Genomic DNA, 22,312 nt, shown 5'->3' with positions numbered 1-22,312 from the left:
CTTTTGGCAATTCCTAAGCTCACAGATTCACCTGCTAATAATTCTATCTAATATTATTTTATTTTTAGAAGTAATTTTTCATAAAATGTGTAGTGTGTATTTACATGGAAGTAAAGAAATTGCATTCGTTTAAATGTTCCTTGGGATACTATATCAGACTTACTTTTATCTTTCTCTTTACTGCAGCATAAATATTCATGGGAGATGCATTTATGCTTTTTATAAAGTATCCAAAGGATTCAGGGAGACAGAAAAATACTAGAATACAAACTTTAGTTTGTAATAAAATAAAATACTAGATTTCAGACTTAAATTTGTAATAAAATAAAATGTACTATTTTCATGTGTTGGCATAGAATACACAACCACAGGCCCATTTTTCTATTTTATTTATTTATTATTTCAGTGTATTACTATTTATGTCAAAAAAAACTGCTTCTTGATATCTCATGGATCTGGAATTTCAATATTATCCTAATTTATCTTGTAGTGTTAGACTTTTATTTAATCAAAATCATTGAGAAAGAACATAAAATTTAGCACTAGAAGCTTCTATAATGTCTTTCATTTTATGTAGATTCATTGAATTTTGTAATTGCAAAAATATCCAAATGATTCAAAGACAGTTTTTACTGCATTTGTCTTAGTATTTTACTAGAATAAATTTAAATTTGTAATCTTGTAAAAAATTGCTACTTATCCATGACATTGCAGAGTGTTTTATTATAGACAATTCTAGCTCATATCCACCTCTGTTATAAAACTTTGTTCCTTAATACCTATTTTTTTTAGAATTATCTTATGGCTGTTCTATGAGCTTCAAAATTATTCTTTACTAATGAATAACAATTTTAAAAGTACTTATAATGTATAAGAATTTTCAATAAGTAGGATGACTCTGACATAGTTTTCCTATGTGCATACATATATAAATATATCACAGTGAATCATACCATCAATTCATCTGCAAGAATGGGGTCTTAAAATTAGAATAAGATGTATTCCATGCTTGCTTAATTATATCAAAATGAATTCTATTGTCATATATAACAAAAAACTAATAATAAAATTTTTGCTTATATTAAATAAATTACTCAGAGAACTAAAATGACAAATTCATTTGTCATAATTTCACTGAATTTTATGCAGTAAAGAGAAGTTTACAATAATCCTGAGAAAATATATATTGTCTTTTCATGTGAAATGTCTTTTTTTATAATTTTTACACCACTCCTTTTACCCATATCTTCACTGATGATGTTCTGAATTGAAAACTTTCTTCACAAAAAAAAGAAAGAAAAGAAAAAAAAAACATTTTCCAAGTACAGTTTCAATCCAGTCAATGAACAATCACAGACATCACATTTGCATATTCCTTAAGGTAAGTGAATCAAAACCTTCAGGAAGTTGTGTGATTTAGTAGAAGGAACTGCTAACTAGATCATAATAATAGAGATGGTTTGCATTCTAGTTTGCAAATATCTAAATACAGCCATTGAAAGGATAGTGACTTAAATTTGGAAACATGGGCAGATTTCCAGAAAGAGATTCAAAGGCCTGAGTGCTTCAGGGCCCAAGTGTATATGCTGTAAAAGGAGTCAGAAGAAATATTATATAAAGATAATTCCAGTATCATCCAAAAAGAAGCCTTCCAGTTTTCTTTTTCTTTTTTTTCCCCTTACTTTTATTTTATTTTTATGTGGTGCTGGGGATTAAACCCAGAGCCTCATGCATGCTAGGCAAGCACTTTACTACTGAACCACAGCCATGGCCTGCTTCCAGTAGTTTTTAACCTTGTTCATGAGAACAGTCTTTTTTTTTCTCCTTGGTGAGGCATATTCTAGTTGTAGTGTGAATAGTTGCATTTGATAAGTGCTGATAGAAAAGCATTGGTTACAGGTTTATAATATTTAGTAAACCTAACAGTTGAATGTTTCATTGCATTTAATATGAATGTGTGTATAATGCATTCCCTTGTGTATCTCCTGAGAGGTACAATAACTAGTTACTTTCTATGTTAAAGTCCGAATTTGCTGCTTTTTGCACAAATAACCATAGGCTTCTTATTGGGTTTCCAGTTAATTTCATCATGGTGTTTCAACATTGCCAAACCTGGTTTTTTATCTCTCACCTTGCAAAAATGTCTTCTGCTCTCTTACTTCACAAAATACACAAACACCTTGGGTAGTAAATATCCAAAGAGCAAACAAATAACACTAGTTTCCCCTGTCTTTGGATTCAACATTTAAATGAAAATTACATGAAGAGCTTCATCCAGATAATATCTTATTTTTACCCTCCAAAATGGGCTCTTTGGGTTCCACCGACTGAACCTTCTGAATTAATTTCTATACCTTTTGCCTTGATTTTAAAAGCATATATCAAGACTGTGGATTCTCAACTACTCTGCCTTCCATCAAGAGGTATTTGGCTAACATTTGAGAGTATAATAAAACAATAAATCATTGGTTCCATCATTCTTACTATTTATAGGGAGACTCAAGGAGTTACAACTACTCTCAGAGTGTTTCACAGATAATAACCTCAAGTCAATAGTTACAGACATCCAGTCAAATGTCAGAATTAGAGCCATGGCTCTGTTATGCAATGTGATGTTGACCATGTACCCACAGAATTCTGGATATATATGAAATATTAACTGAATGAGACTTGATGTTAGTTCCCTTTTCTGAGCAACTAAACTACTTTCAGGACATTACTGAAAAATTTGTATGATATATTTTATGTAAGGGATGACCCATCACCTCTGAAATGGTGAGATTCATTTTTTTGAATGTATAAGAATAACAAGAATGAAAACAAACAGTGGCAATTTTTAATAGAGATTAAAAATTGAGAAGACAACACAAGCTGTGTCCCTGTTTCCTTGGAAGGAATTTGGAATGTGGAAACATCCAAATTCATTGCATGTACAATTTATATAATGAAAAGAAAAAAAAAAGAATACTAACAGGATCCAAGAATAAAAAATTTTACAAATGATGGGCTGGGTTTGTGGCTCAGTGGTAGAGTGCTTGCCTAGCATGTGTGAGGCTCTGAGTTCAATCCTCAGCACCACATAAAAATAAATAAATAAATAAAATAAAGGTATTGGGTCCAACTACAACTAAAAAAATATTTAAAAAGTTTGGCAAAGGAGGTCAATCTTACATAGGCATTGCTGATCTATTCTAGGAAATCCTTAATATATCACATTTACTCCCTCACACTAAGATTAGAGACAAGTAATATAATGGCCAATTTTATTGTACTTCATATATGTCAAGCACATATTTAATTAACCCAACAATGCCATAAAGAAAGAACTTACCTGACCCCAATTTACTCATGTTATAATCAGAGACTTAATTAGTTAGAGGAAGTAACAGTGTTCCCATAGCTAGAAGATCTTGGGAAATGGGTTAAATGAAAGTTATGCAGGAGGGGAAAAATTACTAAATCCCTTACAATTCTGCCATTTAATAAAGAAACCATGGGGATGGGCATGTTGAGATTATTTCCCTGAATAATTACTATTTTAAAAATATATGTTTTTTTTTTATTTTTAGGACACAATGCTTTCATTTATTTTATTTATTTTACTTTAATGTGGTGCTGATGATCAAATTCAGTGCCTCATATGGGATAGACAAGTCATCTACCATACTAAGATCTACAATCCCAGCCCAAAATACCTATTTCTGTTTATCCAAATCTTACATTCTCAGCTTATTTTAAATCATTTTTTTATGTAACAGCAATATTTCAGATATTACAGACCCAAGTCAGATAAGCAACGTCTTCATCATTAAGAAACCTACAGGGAATATTGAAAAGCAAACAAAAGTTCACCATTAAATAACATAACATGCTACAAAGGAATACATGGTTTGTACAGCCTCAAAGAGAGGGTGAGATCTGAGCACTTTCATGAGGTGCACGGGAGTATGCAAAAATCATTCCTCTGAAGAATGAGGGGTGCTTTAAATAAAATTTACTTTTTAACTTACTATGTAAATTTCAGCATTTGGCTTGCAAACATGGGTTCATTTATGTTAGACCAGTATTATACCATGGGGGCGCCCACCAACTCTTTACTTGAAATTAAAATGAAGGATAAGACCCTTTCCTATTTTAAAAGACTTGCATTTTTTTTTGTTATTTTGGTAAATGATGATTCTGGAGATTGTAAAAGGTAATATATTGACTGAAAGCACATCAATTAAAATTCTATTGCTCTCAAATGCTCCTATTTTTCTTCTCAGAATCACCAGGAAGATGAATCCACATTCGATTTACAATGCCATAAGAAAAGCCTTCTATCCCCAGGCTGGTATTGGGATTTCAGCAAATACCTTCCTGCTTTGCCTCCACATTATGGCTGTCCTTGTGAACCCCAAGCCCAGGATCACCGACCTCCCCATCACTCACTTGGCTCTAACACACATCCTCATGCTCCTCACCATGAGACTTTTGTTATCTACAGACATTCAGGAAGTGCAGGACATCCCAAAGGACCTCAAATGCACATTGTTTATCTTTTTGTACAGGGTAATGAGGGGACTCTCTATCTGCACCACCTGTATCCTGAGTGTTTTTCAGGCTGTCACCATCAGCCCCAGTAGCTCCTTGTTGGCCAACTTCAAGTTTAAATCCACAAATCCCATCGTATGGCTCTTTATTTTCTTATGGGTCTTTACCATTTCCATCTCTAGCAACCTGCTTCTCTACATTGTGGCCACACCCAATCAGACCGAGCCTGGTCTTCTGTTTCTCACTGACCACTGTTTGAAAAAAAAGTGGATTCCCCTTCCTTTTTCCCTAGGTGGGTAGGTTGCAATTCTTTAAATATAGCAAAAATTAATTGCTCATACTTTGGTTGGTTAGCAAATATAGCTTAATAAGACAGACAGATAAGGTAGGAGACTCCCCTTCCTCAGCACCTTGTCCCAAACACTCAAATAACTTGGATTTAGCTTGGCTGCCACAGCCAGCCACGAAACCAATGGCAGTGAATGATTTAAAGGAGCTGTGCACCCATGAGGCTCAGGGACTGCAGCGATCTGGAGCTGTGCTGCCATGGTGGGAGTGACTGTGGATGATTTAAAGAGGTCACATGTTTGAGCACAGGAGGAAAAGAGAAGGCAGGTTGAGAAACAGAGGCTTTAGCAATAACATTGAAGCATAAGTATAAGAGCTCATGACTCCTCATGAAGCATCTTACCTATCTTCTCCCAATTCATTAAATTAGTGACTCACTCTCTGGGTACTCAGTACAACAAGACCTTAACTCTGTGCATGAGGCAGCAAGATCAGCATTATTTATGGTATGTCCAGCCTTGCCAACCAGAAGAGAAAGTTTTGACCCAATGACTTTGTTGAGGTTCAAATAAAGAATTACTCATAGCTTACTGATTAGGGATGGGTACCAGCTGATGAAAGACTTGCATCAAAAGCCTGACCCAGGCATAACTTAGCTACTCCCTTTCCTTGTTACCTGTCAAAACATCTGAATGGATCTCTATTAGGGCAGATTTTGTTGTCTCCAACTTTCTGTGGACTGAGAGGCCATGTGGGTAGAGAACTTTTCTCATCCCCAACATTGAGCACCAGTTGTAAGGAAAATAAATGGAGAGAGAAGCAAAGTTTATAGGCAAAAGCACAAGATTCTCACCTGAGCTGCCAGCTTTATATATATCCATAGGTTTCTTTAGATCATTGGCATCATTAGTACATACTGCTCATTGTATTACTAGGCATGTAACAGACTTAGCAACACCATGCAGCTTATTGCTCAGTTGTATACTAAGTTGCAATGTGAAATGTTATGATCTTTGTGTAGCTCTCAAGAAAGTCCATTATATGAAGTTATTGCTATGTGGACAGGTTTAGGCTCAGTGAAACATTGTGGTTGTATAACAAGAGAGTTTCTTTATCCTCAGGAGCTGTGTGCCTGAGATGAGTGTGGAGGCTGATGAGACTCTAAAATAGAGCCTCCTTATGAAGGACATTGCTACAGCAGGCAGGTATCCTATTTCTCTGCACAGAAGTTTTCACAGCAGCCAGACATTCTGTGTCTTTTTGTACAGAAACTTCCTAGACACCAAGCATACCACAGTCGTGAAGCGATCAGAGACCTCAATTCCAAATACAGAACCCTTACATATTTATATAATTTCACTGATTTTTCTGTAATAAAGGCAGTTGATAATAATATTGAGAAAGTTATTTTATTTGTTTTTGAGTAATATTCAACCCTACAAAGGATTTTTCACCTCACTTTACTCCCGAATATCAGATGGCTTTGTTCATTCCAAACTTCTTTCACAAAAATAGTTTTTAAATACAATTTAAATACACTCACTGAGTGACAACAGACTTCACATTTGGATGCTCAGGTAAGAATTTCTTTCAGTGATTTGTGTGACTTTGAAAGAAAAAGATAACTGTATCATCATTGTAAAGCTTTGACCCAAATATCTGAATCCAGGCATTGATGTCAGGATGCTGTAATTTTGGGAAGCAAGGATAGATTTCATGAAAGAGACTCAAAGGCCTGAGTTCCTACTCTCACACATTCACCAGTCTTCTTATTGGCTATGCTTTAAGAGATACCAGAGATAGTAAATATTGCAGCAGCATCCAAAGAGCAGCCACTTATCTGAGAAGACTTCCAGTTGTTATTGAATTTATTCATGGTGGACAGTCCTTTTTTCTTCTTGGTCATGGATTTGTCAACTATAGTGTAACAGATTGAATTTGATAGGTTTTTCCACTAACATATGGTTTATCAATTTCTATTGGAATTTAACATTTAATTGTATTTACTAAGAGTGTGTTTGTAAAACATTGTCTTCTCCTCCCTTTTCAGAAGTAAGGGAACTGATAATCTATTTAATTAACTTTATTGCTCTCCACAAAAGCATCTTTAGGCTTCACATTTGGGTGTCCAGCTAAATCAGTATGGTGTTTATGATAGTGCTCCTCATGATTTCCCATCTCCTAACCCTGCAGTAGTATCTTCTGTTCTCCTGTTTAAAAACATGTAACCCCATTTGTGTAGTAATAATCTCAATACAAACACAGACAAGAAAGTTGGCTTTTTCTTTCTTTCTTTCTTTCTTTCTTTCTTTCTTTCTTTCTTTCTTTCTTTCTTTTAACCATGGATTGAACTCAGAGGCATTCAACCACTGAGCCATATCCCCAGCCCTATTTTGTATTTTATTGAAAGTCAGGGTCTCATTGAGTTGCTTAGCACCTCCTCTTGCTGAGGCTTTCTTTGAACTCATGATCCTCCTCTCTCAGCCTCCCCAGCTTCTGGGATTACAGCAGATACACCACCTCACCCATATGGCTTTACTTTTCATGAGACTTAGCTTTTTATCCAAAGTATCTCATCATCATCATCCTGCTGACATGATCTTAGTGGCTTCTCTTGATTAACACTCTTGTGTTTCTCTATATTTATTTGAAAGGTTTTTGCATTCATTTTGGAGCATATGTCAAGAGTATAAACTCATAATAACTCTGAATTCCATTTAAAATGACTTTGATGATTCTGGAGAATTAGAGCATTAAACTTTTTATCATCCCATACTTCCATGTAGAGACTCTGAAACAAATTATAGCTACTTTCAGTGTTACGTGGTTAGATGTGGGTTAAACAGATTGAATAAAATATCCAAATCAGAGTCATGGATGTGTTATTTAATGCAATTTCACCAAGTAACCACAAAATCTACAGATATTTTGGAAACACAAGACCAAAAATGCAAAATTCATGTTTTCATTCAAAAGATAATGAGGGGATTGTCCATCTGCACCACCTGACTGTGCTTCAGCTGGTCACCATAAGCCCCAGTGGCTCCTGGTTGGCCAGCTTCAATTTTAAATCTACATATCCCATCATGTGGTTAATTTTTTTATTATGGTCCTCACCATGTCCAATCTCTAGGAACCTGCTTATCTACACTGTGGCCACACCACAAAAGACCTAGCCAGATTTTCTGCTTGTCAATCATCACTGTTTCTTTGTTCCCGTGAACTACATTCAAAGGAGATTCTTTTTACATACCCTGATGGTATGTACAGAGGTCTTATTTGTGGGCCTTATGATTCTTTCAAGTGGATACATGGTAGATCTTTTACAGACACACACACAATGATCTCATTATTTTCACAGTTCCAGACTCTCTCCATACAGTTCTCCAAAAAACATGGCCACTCACAGCATTCGGCTACTCACCAGTGGCTCTGCTATTCTGTACTGTGAAGACTTCATCATTTCCTTTACTGTAGGTATCACATCAACCAATTACTTCCACTTGCAAGAATTCAGAGCTTGGTGGGTACTAGATCTCAAATATAAAGCTATTTAAATTTTTAAAATAGAAATTTTTATAATCAAAATTAGAGTTTTTCCCTAAGTATTGATCAAATATATTTTATCCATTCAACAAATTAAAGTTTGTGCCTGAAATTTGCTGAAGAGAAACATAAATAAATATTGTTATCTGGTTTTGTGTGGGTTTTATGAAGATTTAAAAAGTTTAAAAATAAAATGTAGCCAGGAGCAGTGGCACACACTGTAATCCCAGCTGTTTGGGAGGCGGAGGCAGGAGGATCACAAGTTCAAAGCAAGCCTCAGCAAAAAATCAGTGAGGCTGTGTCTCTAAATAAAACACAAAATATGAGCATCATGTTAAGTGAAGTAAGTCAGACGGAGCAAATCAAGTCAAATATTTTCTCTTACAGGCAGAAGCTAGAACAAAATAGGGGGGTTAGAAATGGAGAGTCTTATACAAATATAAGGAAGATAAATGGAGTACAGTAAGGGGATACATGAGAAGGGAGAAGGGACAGGGAAAAGGAGAAGCTACAGAGTAAATTTGAGTAAATTATGCAAGTATATAAGAATATACCACAGCAAATTTTACCTTTATGTATATCTATAAAGCACCAACTAGAAAACAATAAATAAATAGGGAAAGCCCAGTATACCAGAGGAAGAAGAACAGAGGGATGGAGAATTAAAATTAAAGAGAAAGTACGGGGGACTGAAATGGAGCAAGTTATATGCAGTGTATATTTGAATGTATCAAAATGAATCCTACTATGATAGATAAAATACACTAATAAAATCATAAAAAAGAGAAGAAATAAATGGTTTTAAAACAAAAAAAAATATTTTTTCTGATTCTTAAATGATCTAATAGAAATCAATTTGCCCAAAATAAAAAGATCCACACTGTACTTGGTGATAATAAATTTGTATAGGAGAAATGAATGACAGCAGTGATACAGAGGATTAGAAAGAGGAATCAGAAATATTTGCATGTATTTGCAGTGCCTGAGAAATATATAATATTATTTGGAAGTGATTTGCATTAGGCAAAAGTGATTCAAACAAGTGACAGAAAAGGTAAAAAAAATGCACAATCAAATCACATGTGCACAGAAGACAAAAGAAAAACATGAAACAAAACAATTAATAAAAACACTTGGCCAGGCATGGTGGGGCATACTTGTAATCCTAGTGGCTCAGTAGGCTAAGGCAGATGCATCACAAGCTTCAAACCAGCCTCAGCAATAGGAAGGCTCTAAACAACTCCATGAATCCCTGTCTCTCAATAAAATACAAAATAGGGCTCAGTGGTCAAATGCCCAAGTCAGAAAACAAAACCAAAAAAAAAAAAAAAAACACCCACAAAATATTGAAACTATAGAAAATAATAAAACACTATTGAGGGCTGGGGTTCTGGGACAGTGATAGAGTGCTTACCCCACACGTATGAGGCACTGGGTGAGAGTCTCAGCACCACATAAAAATCAATAAAATAAAAATATTTCTGTCCATATACAAGTAAAAATATTTTTTTTAAAAAACCCTTGAATGTAATGGGAATATCAGTTCAAGTGTACAGGAAATACTTTAGAAATTATTGGTCTATCATAAATCATTAAAACACAGCATTGCCATAAGGGATTGAAAACAAGGGCCAACTCTATGTCATGATAAAACTGACACAGAGATTAAAATTAAAGGGATGAAGAAAGATATACTATGATTGCACTAACTAAAAATGTGGAAATAGCTAAATTGATATCAGAAAAAGAGATTTTAGAAAGAAGAAAATTACCAGGAATCAAGGAGTCATCACATAAAAAGTGTTCATTCCCTAGGAAGATATAACAAATTTCAATGTGCACAGAACTAACCATACAGCATCAATATGCATAAAGAAAAAATTAAAAAAAACATGAGAAAAAGATTATTTTTATTGTAATCGTAGGCTTCCACAACCCTCAATCAGGAATGAACACATCCTGCAAGAAGAAATCACTTAGGAAATACTTGAATTCACTCGCACCACCAATCAATTGGATCTAATTGACAATTATGCACTACTTCATCCAATGAGGGCAGAATACACATTCTTCTCAAGTTTGCAAAAACATTCACCAATATGGACCACATTATGAAAACAACAGCTTATGTTTATCCCATACACTACTTCAACAATAGATAAAATGTAATGTATATTCCACAATTCCAACAAATTTAGCTGTAAGTCAGTAGTAAAAATTCTTGGAGTTACATGACATACTTCTAAATAAACATGGGTCAAGCTGACATCAAGATATTTACTGATATTTTGAATTGTGCTATCAGTGCCTAAGGGAAATAGATGCCATTGAATATAGGTATTGGAAAACAAGATCTAAAAGAAGCCTAACTTTCACCTTAGGAAATTAGAAAACAAAGAGAAAATTAAATCTAAAATAAGCAAAGGAGTAGAAATAAAAAATGAAAGCATAAATCAATGGAATTGAAAATATAAATTAATGGAAAATATTCATGAAACCCAAATCTGGTTATTTCTAAAGGTCAATAAATTGATAAAACTCTAACCAGGAAAACAGAAGAAATTTTATCACTAGTAATACCTGAGCATTAAAATCATAATAAGCTGAAAGGAGACCCCTCACACTGTGAGGATACATTGAGAATGTGCACTACCTTTGTCTGATCAAGGGAAGGGATAACTAGAGAATTGTGGAATTTCACTTTCAGGCGAATTTCTTTCTGGCACAAAACTATCATGGAAATTTTGGCCAAAGAGACACAGTAGTAGGAAACAGAGACAACAAAGGACACTCTGGAGGTGGCCAGACTTCTCAGGGTGTGTACAAGCAGTCACAGGCACAGATGGGAGGCCACTACATGCTTCAGATAAGACCTTTTTCCCACTGGGTCTCCATTCTCTGGTTTGCACAAACAGGCTGGGCCTGAACATGATGAGGTCCTGTGTGTCAGCAGGTTACATTCACAGAAAATAGCACCTACGCACCTCTTCACAGGTGCACACATTCTACTCAGCCATAAGGAAGAATGGAATTTTGTCATTTGCAGAAATGAATAAAACTAGAAAACATCATGCTACATGAAATAAGCCCAACTCAAAAAGTTAAGGGTCAAGTGTTTTCTCTCCTACATAAAAGCTAGAAAGGAAATGGAATGAAGAAAAGAAAGGGATCTCAAAAAAAATAAATAAGTAAAAACAGGAGATAGAAGAGTGGAGTAGAGGATCAGAGGGAGGTAGGAGTAGAAGGAAAAATGAGGCACTGAGAAACAAGACTCAATAAAGTATGTTATGCACTAATACAGATATGTCATCATGAACAAAATATGAACATACTCATAATGCATTAATATTTTTTTGATACCAAGGATTGAATGCAGGGGAATTTAATCAGTGATCCCCATGACCAGCCCTTTATTTATATATTTTATTTGACACAGAACTTTGCTGAGTTGCTAAGGCTCACTTTGAACCAGTGACCCTCTTTCCTCAACCTCACAAGCTGCTGGGATTACAGATGTGCACAACTGCACTGGGATAAAAATATATATATTTTTAAAAATCAATCTAAAACAAAATGCCAAGGACCATATGTAGTCTGAGCTGAATTCTACCACACTTTTATAAAATAACTAATGTTAATGCTTCTCAAATTACTCCATGAAACAGAAAGAAAAGAAAAAATGCTTCAAAATGCATTTAAAAGTGTTGGTATTATCCTGATACCAAAACCAGATAAGGAAACATCAACAAAAGAAAATTGTCATGCAACATGCCTAAGAGCGTTGTTGCAAAATATGCTTATTAAAATATTAGCAAAGCATATTCAAAACACATTAAGTAGAAGGTATATCATGACCAAGTTGCAAGGATGGTTAAAAATTTGCAAATGAATAAACAAAATCCACTATGTAAATAGAGTTAAGAAGAAAATTATGTGATCTTCTCAATGGATGCAGAGCAAAACTTTGAAAAAATTTAGGTCAAATTCATAAAAGAAACCCTGAAGAAACTAAGCTTTATAGGAATTTACCTCAACATTATAAAAAGTATGTATGCCAAACCCAAAGCTGACATCATACCAAGCAGAGGAAAACTGAAAGTTTCTGAAAACTGAAAGTATTTTCTCTAAATTAGAAATGAGAAAAGAATATCAACTATCTCCACTCCTATTTGAAATAGTATGTGAAATTTTAGCCAGAGAAACTAGGTAAGAGTAAGAAATAAAAGAGATCCAACAGGAAAGGAAGAAGCCTAATTATCACTATTCACAAATTATATGTCATATACACACAAGAATCAAAACAATCCATTGGAAGACTTCTAGAACTGATAAACAAGGCTTTGAAAACTCTAGAAATAAATCCAATCATAGATATAGATAAAAGATATTTATACTCAAACTTATAGAACACTGAAGAGAGATCATCACTTATTCTCACAAATGGAGATATTAAAGGCTCACACTTCCTCTGAAGGGAGCAATAACAAAGCTTGTTTTGTTTTCTAAGTAACTTACACAGTATTATATAAAGATTTATGAAATCTGGGACAAAATTAAAGCCCAGGACCTACAAGCCTAATATAAACACAGTATTTTAAGTAGAACCAGTGATGTTCCAGTCATTAGAAATAGAAGCTAATAGTCTAAAACAACTAGAACCAATGCATTATTAGTTTATGCATATAAAAGAGATGAAAAGATTATAATTATATCATGAGATAAATGGATAATAATGGAATTGAATGAAAAACCAATAACCAAAAAATATAATATTTGCAAGGTAAAATTTCACATGCATGGGTCTGAGAAGGATTGGAAAATGAAGACAAAAGCTTCAGGGAACTGCAAAATATGTTAATATACATGTAGAATTGTGGAAAAGAATGGGTTGTGGCTTGGTCAAGTCCAAGCTTCGCATGATGAGGCCTGTGTTCAGTCCCCAGAATGTAAAAATGTGTATAAAAAAAGACTCAGAACATGAAGCCATCTGAAGTATATCAGTAAGAATTCTACCTATGTATAATTGGAACCCAGAAAGAAAAGATAAAATGGGTAAGGTACACAAACAAACACAGACACACACACACATACACACACAGAGACACACAAACACACACAGACAGACAATATATATGACTATTACATTTGTGGTCCTGGGGATTGAACTGATAGTCTTACACATTTTAGGCAAGCACTTAACCACAGAGCTACAGCACCACCCCATGCATATTATTTTGAATTCTTTGCAATTACAGCCTTGCACAATTAAATTATGGGTATCTCTGTTGTTTCCATAATTGGGTTATGGTAAATTACACTGATATAATTATGGATGTGGCTGTATCAGTATGATATGCTGGTTTTAATTAAAAAAAATAAGAACCAGGTTCCATGCAATCTCAGTGGCTGAGGAGACTGAGGCAAAAGGATCACAATTTCAAAGCCAGCCTTAACAACTTAGCAAGGCACTAAGCAACTTATCAAGAACTTATCTCTAAATAAAAAAATACAAAACAAGGCTGGGGATGTGGCTCAGTGGTTAAGCATTCCTGGGTTCAAACCTTCACACACAAAAAAATGGAGGGAAATCATTGTCGTATAAATTATGAACTAAAAACATTAATTCTTCTCTACTCAAAAATCACATTTATATAAGTGAATCACTCATCAGGGAATCATCCAAACTGCAGACAATCTTCAATTTTCAGTAAGGTACAAAATAGCATTATTTCTTTCTAAATTTAATGACAAGTAAAAAAAAAAAAAAAATATATATATATATATATATATATATATATATATATATGAAGGTACACACACAAACATATATATATATATATATATATATATATATATATATATATATATATATATATGATTAATCAAGATATTATTATTGGTAGAATCTGGGGAAGGAGCACAGAGCTTAAACATGCCAGGAAAGCATTCTACCACTGAGATAAACTCTCAGACCCCAGAATAGCTTTCTTTCTTCTTTCTCCTCCTCTTCTCTTCTCTTCTCTTCTCTTCTCTTCTCTTCTCTTCTCTTCTCTTCTCTTCTCTCTGTCTCTCTCTTTCTCTTTCTCTCTCTACTGGGGAATTGAAATAAGAGATGCTTAATCACTGAGCCACATCCTCATGTCATTTTATTTTTTATTTATAGACAGGATCTTGCCGAGTTGCTCAGGGCCTTGCTAAATTGCAGAGGCTGGACTCTAACTCAACATCCTCAGCCTCCCAAATAACTGGAATTACAGGCATGTGACCACACCCACACCCTGAAGAATATATTTATTTCTAACTGTGAAAGGTCATAAAGAGGAGGTAGATTAAATACCATTTATTCAATAATCAACTCATAGAGAAAACATTTGCAATCATGTGAAAAAGTTCTTACAGTGGAATGTAAGAAGAAGCTAAGTTAGTTGCCCAAAAATGTCAATGAAATTTCAGGATGTGCACAATGATAAATGACCTGTCATTTCCTCTCAAGAGGCTGCTTTCTAAACAAAACACTAATAGATTCCACCTTCCATTCTCCTGGATATTCAAAATAACTACAATTAGCCTCTTTTTGTATATACAGTTTTTTTTCTTTTTCTTTTTTGTCTTTGGTACCAGGATTAAACTCAGGGGTGCTTAACTGCTGAGCCACACACAAGCCCTTTTATTTATTTATTTATTTTAAAAATTTGAAACAGAATTCTATTAAGTTGCTTACAGCTTCAATGATTTGCCCAGGTTAGACTCACACTTCTGATCCTCCTATCTCAGCCTCCAGATTCACTGGGATTATGGATGTGCACTATCACAACCTGTTACTACACATTTTATTTCTTTAAATGTTTTTAAGATTTCAAAAAATTAATAGTCAGAAACACCCCAAATAAGTTCCCTCTATGTTTACATCTTATATTAGTATGGCATGTTTCTTACAATCAATGAAGCATTACAAAATTTGGTCCATGGGTCACTCAGATTTCCTCAGTTTTACTGGTTTAATTCTTCTTCAGGACCCACCCAGGATCCTGCTCTCCACTAAGCTAGCATGTCCCCTTTGGCTCTTCTCCATCGTGACAGTGCCTAGAGTTCCTCATCTTTGATGACCTTGAGAGCTCTGAGGAGCACTAGTCAGTTATGCTATAGAATTTCCTTCTAGTAGAATTTGTCTAAAGTTTTTCTCATTATCATACTGAGGTCACTGTTTTCTGGTAGAAGATAACAGAGGTAAAGGAGAATTTGCAGCACACCATGGCAAGGGTGCATGTGAACGTGATCTGTCACTTTTGACCTTGACCGTGATCAGTTGGACAAGAAAGGGTTTGTCAACTTTCTCCACTGTAAAGTTACCAGCACCAGATTCTTTATGGGGTGGGTACTGAAGATTGAACTCGGGTCACTCAACCACAGAGCCACACCCCCAGTCATATATTCTATTTTATTTTGAGACAGGACCTCACTGAGTTGCTTAACACCTCACTTTTACTGAGGCTGGATTTGAACTTGTGACAATCCTGCCTCATCCTCCCAAGCCACTGGGATTACAACAGATGCACCAGAAGGATTTTTGTTTGTTTATTTTATTTCTTTATTTTTGTTAATTTTATAGTTTTATTTATTTATTTGTTTGTTTATTGGGTTTTTTTTGGTGTTTAGTTATTTGAACCTGCATGCAAGGAAAGCACTAAGTCAAAAAGTCACATTCCCATCCTTCCAGCAGATATTTGAATTAATATTTTTCTTTCTTCATTCTAGTAAAATGGTCTTCAGATTCATTGAAAAATAAAATAAAACAAAACCAAAAGAAATAGAGCTGCTTCTTCTCTTCTTCTTCCTCCTCCTCCTTTTCCTCTTCTTCCTCCTCCTCTTCCTCCTTCTTTTTGAGACAATATCTTACTAAATTGCTTATGGCCTCACTAAGTTACTGAGGCTGGCCTCAAATTTGCAATTCTCCAGCCTCAGCCTCCACAGTCACTGGGATCACAGGTGTGTGCCACTATGCCCTGCTTAGCAGCAGAGCATTGGAAAGCTTTCCCTCTGAATATCTGAGAAGAAAGAACTCTCCCCCTGGACAGCACATCCCTGCTGGCTTTCTGGACCAGATCATTCCTGAAGCAGTAGATGAAGGGATTCAGCAGGGGTGACACTATGGTGTTGAAGAAAGCCATTCCTTTGTTGAGGGTCAATTGCCCAGTTTGCATGGGCTTCAGGTACATGATTATGCAGCTCCTGTAGCTGAGTGACACCACCAGCATGTGGGAGGAGCAGGTAGAGAAGACCTCCTGCAGCCCCCAGATACCGGCAGGTGCAGAAAGTGCGAATGATGCAGCAGTTATGACAAAACCATCACCAGCACAGTGCTGACCAGGGTGCACATGGCCACCAGGAAGCTGACCAGCTGGTCATGACACACCAACTCCAGCAAGGGGGTGCTGTCACAAAAGAAGTGGTTGAGAATGCAGGGACCACAGAATTGCAGGGAGAACATCCAGGCACACAGAGCCCCAAGGACCAAGATGCTGGTGACCCAGCAGGCCAGCACCAGCCAGCTGCACACCCGGGGCGTCATGAGAGTGGGATAGTGCAGTGGGCAGCAGATGGCCAGGTAGCAGTCACCAGACATAACAGCCAGCAACAAGGACTCCACTGTGCCCAGGATGAAGTAGAGCCCTGTTTGCATAAAGCACCTGCACGGGCAATGGTCCTGTGACCGGATAGGAGGTGGGCCAGCATCTGCAGGGGGACTGTGGACATGAACCCCACCTCCAGCAGGGAGAAATGGCGCAGGAAGTAGTACATAGGAGTGTGCAGGCGGCGGTCAGCCAAGGTCAGGGTGATAATGAGCAGGTTGCCCAGGAGGGTGAGCATGTAATGACCAGGAGCACTGTGAATAGAAGGAGCTGGAGCCCTTGCACGTCTGTGACCCCTAAAAGCTCAAAATCCAGCACAGCAGTGAGGATGGGTTTATGAGGTGCCATTGCCCAGGCACCAGGCTGGGGGTGGCTGCTCTCCTAGCCTGGTCCCTGTCTTTGCTCCTGGCCTGTCTTTAGTCTCTTGGTCTATGTGGCTTTTTGGAAATGCAGAGACAGTCAGTGCCTATCATGCTGGTCTGTGGAGATGAAACAAGTGACATTTATTACAGTGCTGTTCATGGTGTGAACACCACAGGAACGCTGGCTTATGTAGCCCACAATCACTTCAGGAATTAATACTTATTTTCAACATGAGAGTAAGCACCTGCTTCCTCCAAGAAGACTGCTATCTGATGAGTAAAAACTTGGTGTGGTGCATACCTGTCATCCCAGTGACTCAGGAGGCTAAGGCAGGAGGGTCACCAGTTCAAAGACAGCCTCAGCAAAAGCAAGGCAGTAAGCAACTCAGTGAGACCCTGTTTCTAAATAAAATACATAATAGGGCTGGGGATGGGGTTCAGTCGTTGAGTGCTCCTGAATTCAATTCACAGCAACCCCCTGCAAAAAGAAAAACAACAACAACAACCACAAAAAAAGAGAGATATAATTTGGGACACAAACAGGAGACATATACATACTTGAGCATTTTGTAGTAGTCACATTAAAATAAACAGGAAGGCCAGGGGCCAGAGCAAACCCCTGTCATCCCAGCAACTTGGGAGGCTGAGGCAGGAGGATCATAAGTTTAAGGCCCTCAGCAACTTAGCGAGACCCTGTCTCAAAATAAAAATAAATTCATAAATAAATAAATAAAAATATTCAGAAGTGTAGCTTAATATGAGAAAAACTTTGGGTTCACTTTTTAGTGCTGGGGGGTGGGGAGAGAGAAAAAGAGTCACTTCTTACTCTAGTGAGAATAATTGCTCGAATATGGTGGGGGTTTACATTCAGAGCACACCTCACTTTCCATGAGCTATAGTTCAAATCTCAACAGGACATGTGCCTCATGGCCACCATATTGAATAGCCAAGGTATGACCCATTTCTCCATCCCTCTGCTCTCTTTGTCCATTTCATCTTTCACATCAATCTTGGCTCTCTGAGATCTCTCTAATACTCAGAGGTGACTCTCTCCTGTGCTCAGAGATCTTCCATGGCTTTCCATCTCCCTGATAATCAAGTCTCAGCTTCTCAGCTTGGCATTCAGAGCTTTTTATGATGGGGCCCTAGCTGATCTCTACTGTTCATCACCTCTTATCCACCACCTGGATCATCTGTGTCCTATTGCACTTCTAAGCATGTTCACTTGCCTCTATCTAAACCAAGTGTCCATCCTTCTCTACCTGAGTGAGTCAGTGCAAGGACCACTGCATAGGCAATGGTGTAATTAGTATTGGGGAGAGAGCCAGGGAACAGAAAGGAGCTTCAACTCATTCTGGATCAGCCAGCTAAGAAACCTGGACTGGAATCAAAAAGCCAGTAGAGGCCAGTTGAGGCTGGTTGATGAGGAGTGAAAAACCATACTCCTTGCTCCCTGAAAGGAAGAGACAGTGGAGGATAGGAAACTCTGCATGCCACATTGAACCCAGTGGTGCCTAACCACTGAGATAAGTTTCCAGGTCTATTTTGTATTTTATTTAGAGTCAGTATCTCACTTAGTTGCTTAGGGTCTCACTTTTGTTGAGCTGGATTTGAACTTGTGATACTCCTGCCTCAGCCTCCTGAGCCACTGGGATTACAGATGTGTGCTACTGCACCTGGCTGTTTTATTTTATTTTGAGATAGAATTTCAATAGGAAGCTGAAATTTGCCTTGAACTTGCCTTAACCTCCCTGGTAGCTGGTGTTATAGACATGTGCCACCATGCTGGCTTGAGCTAAAAATTTAATTTTCAGGAAGAAATTTCTGACTTCGTAATTCTATTCTCAGACCATCCTCAAATGTATTCTAAAATCAAAAGCATTTACACTCAAAAGTTGGCTTTGTTCCCATTAAATAATAAACAGGAGTTCAGAATGAGATGGTAAATATATTAGACAAAAATGGTAAGTTGCCTTTATGGACTGAGGTATAGACCTAAATTCATATGATTACCATAAAAATCAAGCAGAACTTTCCTGAAATAATAGAAACATATTTCTTATATATTAAATATGAACCTTTGAAAAACATTTGTTGATAAAATAAAACTTCTGAGGACTTCTCAGAATTCTTTATTTCATAACAAGGCATTAAACTCGGTTGCACTTATCCACTTAGCCACATCTTCAGCCCTTTTTTATATTTTATTTAGAGACAGGTTCTTGATGAGTTGCTTGGGATTTTACTAAGTTACTGAAGCACGCTTTGAACTCAGGATCCTGCTGCCCAAACCTCCCGAGCTACTGAGATCCCAGGTGTGCACCACCCTGCCTGGTTGCTCCAATGTCTTGATGGCTTCACAAATACATTGTATGTTTGCTTTGTCCCCAGCTGGTTTTACTCACATTAGGAGAAAAATTAGAAAAAAGTCTATAATCCCAGTGGCTCGGGAGGCGGAGGCAGGAGGATTGTGATTTCAAAGCCAGCTTCAGCAACAATGAGGTGCTGAGCAATTCAGTGAGACCCTGCCTCTAAATAAAATACAAAATAGAGCTGGGAAATTGGCTCAGTGGTTGAGTGACCCTGAGTTCAATCCCCAGTAACCACCCCACCTGAATTAGAAAACATTGGTGAGGCAGTTGTAACTGTTGACCTAATAGTAATGTAACATCTTCTCATACTGAAGCTTGAATTTCAAATATACATTTTTTTCTCCTTTGAAGTTTGAAGAATTGGCTAGGTGGAGTGGCACATGCCTACAATCCCAAGCAGCTGAGGAGGCTGGAGAATGAAGTTCAGAAGTTTGAGTCCAGCCTCAGCAACTTAGTGAGGCCAAAATCAACTTATTAAGACCCTGACTCCAAATAAAAATGGGCTGGGGATGTGGCTAAGCTTAATCCCAGTACGAAAAAAATGTAAGGAAACAATAATAATTTGAGAAACAGTCATTCAACTGTCCAGGTAAGCTAAATTTTTGATGTGCATTTCACCCTGTACTCTTACAATCATATGTAACACTATCTGTGTTCTACCAAAAATATTCTCTCCAACTCACAAAGAAAATTCATATCACTTTGTATTGAATGCATATGTGTGTATAAATAAATATATGTATGTGTATGATAGACATCTATCCTAAACTATCACAAGCATATATACACATATGTCACTTAATGTTGTATAAGCATATTCATGTGTGAATATGCCTACACACAGCATACACACATAACCTTATTGTCACAGTAGTTCAAGACTTACCAACTCATAGTTCTGTTCCTGATGCCCACTGAGCCAGAGAATCACAGCTCCTCTTTCCAGAACTAGGGAGCCACAAAGATTTATTTATTTTTTTCTTGGCACTAGGGATTTAACCCAGGGGTGCTTAAGCCCTGGGCCACATACCCAGACCTTTTTTATACTTCATTTAGAGACAGAATCTTGCTGAGTTGCTTATGGCTTTCTAAGTTGCTGAGACTGGTCTCCAACTTGCAGTCCTCCTGATTCAGCTTCCCAAATTCCTGGGATTACAGGTATGTGCCATGGCACTGAACTTTTCAGGTACGGATTTGAACCTTGGCTTGGTTATGCATTAGGTATAGGGCTGTGAAGAGGTTTTTCCACATATGTGCCTTTGAGGTCCCCTCTAAGAGAAGACTAATACCTGCTCTGGTGTTTCCACCAGTGTACTGAAAGACCCACATGACACCATGGTGTGAAATCATTTCATCCCTGTGTATCAGTGGCCCACTTTATGCTTTGAATATACACATGAAGCTCTGCTACTGCAATTCATTTTAAAAATGGACATATTTCTTTCTCTTCCTCTCCTCCTGATCCTCTCTAATCTTTCCCCTTCCCTAATCTCAGGGTAAACAGTATTTATTCTCTTTCTACTCCATCTTAGATAGACTGATTCGTCCCTGAGTACACACCCAATATAGGAACCAAGTCATCCAGACTTTGGACACGGCACCAGAAGATCTCAGAAATTACTATCTCCTAAATTAACAAATCAATGTCAACTCCAACATATAACAGGGGACAATGTAGCCTTTGAGTCACCTCTTTAAAAGCCTGTTGATGGGCAGAATCCACAGCCTCTGGAACAGGAGTCCCTTGTGTTTCTCCTTTTCTAAAAAAACAAAAAAAAAACATTCTTTTTCCCTTTTTCAAAACTATATCCTGGTAACTGGATTGATACTGGGAACAAAGACCTAGCTTTTGGCAACATTAGCACAGTTCACTCCAGCCTGATTTTTTTTCCAGCTAAATGTGTATCTTCTAGGGCTTTGTTGTAACCTTGGGCCTGCAGGAAACACAACTGCCTCCCACTTCCTCAGAACAGGACACCTGAGGAAGCTCTCAAAATTTCCAGGAGAGGAGTTGCCACCCATCTCTCTCCATCTGGCTCCATTCTCACCCTACCTGGCTCAAAGAGGGTTCCCAAACTCATCTCCTCCTCCATCTTCAGTGCCTCTCTCCTGCTCTGCCCCCAGCTCCTGAAGAATGGCATGAATGCATCCCAGGTAACAGCAGGGACCTTACCTGGAGTTGCCACAGTATCCTTTCTCAGGCAGGATCCATGTTGTCATTCCAGAATTTTTTTCCAGAGAGGAACATGGTGTGAAATGGACCAAAGGAGCAGGTCATTAAGTAAACCAGCCCAAGCAACAGAGACATAGAGAGGCCACCAGAGAAAAAACACACACAGCAGGTCAGACAGGCACACAGAAAGAAAAGAGTATGACAGAAAAATTAGAGATCTGGATGAATGAGAGGCAGCTGAAAAAATGCAGACCCAGCATCGAGGAGCCAGAGAGCCACATCATAGCAAGATGCTGACATTAGAAGAACTGATAAATCCAGAAAAAATAAGGGAAAACACAAGAGGCCAGAGAAACCCTAAGTAAGCACAGAGAGAAAAACATGCAGGGTCTTTGAGGTATTTTCCGG

At 37.2% G+C, this 22,312-nt stretch overlaps 1 pseudogene across 1 annotated transcript in view; it reads right to left on the bottom strand.

Annotated features, from left to right (window-relative positions):
* The window catches only part of LOC308638601 (olfactory receptor 6E1-like), a 63,058-nt pseudogene extending 45,713 nt beyond the window's left edge, over positions 1–17,345 (bottom strand). The window contains exon 1 of the transcript in view: positions 16,428–17,345. The product of the transcript in view is annotated as an olfactory receptor 6E1-like (transcript). The remainder of the gene's footprint in view (positions 1–16,427) is intronic.
* Between the last annotated feature and the right edge of the window lie 4,967 nt (positions 17,346–22,312).

Source organism: Spermophilus citellus, assembly GCF_964194105.1.
Source record: "Spermophilus citellus genome assembly, chromosome: 19".
Classification (NCBI taxonomy): domain Eukaryota; kingdom Metazoa; phylum Chordata; class Mammalia; order Rodentia; family Sciuridae; genus Spermophilus; species Spermophilus citellus.
Note: the sequence above shows the minus strand (reverse complement) of the source record. Positions and strands in the feature narration are given on the sequence as shown.